A 1,022-nucleotide genomic window follows, 5' to 3' on the forward strand; every position below is an offset into this window, starting at 1 on the left:
ACCAATGTATTATGCTTTTGCAGGAATAATCAAGAGCTTACATAATTTGAAACCACATTTTGCCCTGTATGAAGGAAGAAAGTCTATATTGCATCCGTACTTTGTGGCTTGGGCATTATTATTGCTTATATGCCCAAGGATTTTTTTTTTCTTTTGGAGATGGAGTTTCAATCTTGTTACCCAGGCTGGAGTGCAGTGGCGCTATCTCTGCTCACTGCAACCTCTGCCTCCCAGGTTCAAGCAATTCTCCTGCCTCAGCCTCCGGAGTAGCTGGGACTACAGGCGCACACCACCATGCCCAGCTAATTTTTGTATTTTTAGTAGAGACGGCGTTTCTCCATGTTTGCCAGGATGGTCTTGATCTCCTGAACTTGTGATCTGCCCACCTCTGCTTCCCAAAGTACTGGGTTTACAGACATAAGCCAGCATGCCCAGCCAGGGTAACGTAGCTTCTTACATGGTAACTGCTATAGTTTGAATGTGTCTTTTAATGTTTATGTGTTGGAAACATTTAATGTTTATGTGTTGGAAACTTAATTCCCAGTGCAACAATGTTGAGAAGTGGGATCTAATAAAAGATGATGAGGTTATTAGGGCTCGGCCCTTATGAATGAATTAATGCCATTATTTTGGAAGCGGGTTAGTTATTGAGAGAGTAGGATGCTATAAACTGAGTTTGACTCCCTCTTGCTTTCTTGCTGTCACCCTCTCTTGTCCTTCTGCCTTCTGCCATGGAGTAACACAGTATGAGGGCCCTCACCAGATGCCAGCACCATGATCTTGGACTTCTCACCCTCCATTACCAAGAGCCACATAAATTCATATTATTTGTAAGTGACACAGTCAGTGGTATTGTATTATAGTAACACAAAGCAAACTAAGATAGCAACTGAGGACTCCAAAGGCATGTATGTCAGGAGGAAACTAAATCGCATTTCATGACTAGCATCAGGAGTCATGCAGCATCACTGCTATGACATTCTCTTGGCCAGGCAGTTAGACAGGTTCTCCCAAGACCTCAC

The 1,022-nt window shown here is 43.2% G+C and overlaps 2 protein-coding genes across 32 annotated transcripts in view; one reads left to right on the top strand and one right to left on the bottom strand.

Moving 5' to 3' along the window:
• Nucleotides 1–1,022, top strand: part of LPP (LIM domain containing preferred translocation partner in lipoma) — a 745,086-nt gene that overhangs the window by 708,586 nt on the left and 35,478 nt on the right. The window lies entirely within an intron of this gene.
• The window catches only part of LOC103788187 (uncharacterized), a 245,189-nt gene that overhangs the window by 27,278 nt on the left and 216,889 nt on the right, over nucleotides 1–1,022 (bottom strand). The gene's annotated exons all lie outside the window — the stretch shown is intronic.

The sequence above is a fragment of the Callithrix jacchus genome, chromosome 15 (assembly GCF_049354715.1).
Source record: "Callithrix jacchus isolate 240 chromosome 15, calJac240_pri, whole genome shotgun sequence".
In the NCBI taxonomy this organism is placed as follows: Eukaryota; Metazoa; Chordata; class Mammalia; order Primates; family Cebidae; genus Callithrix; species Callithrix jacchus.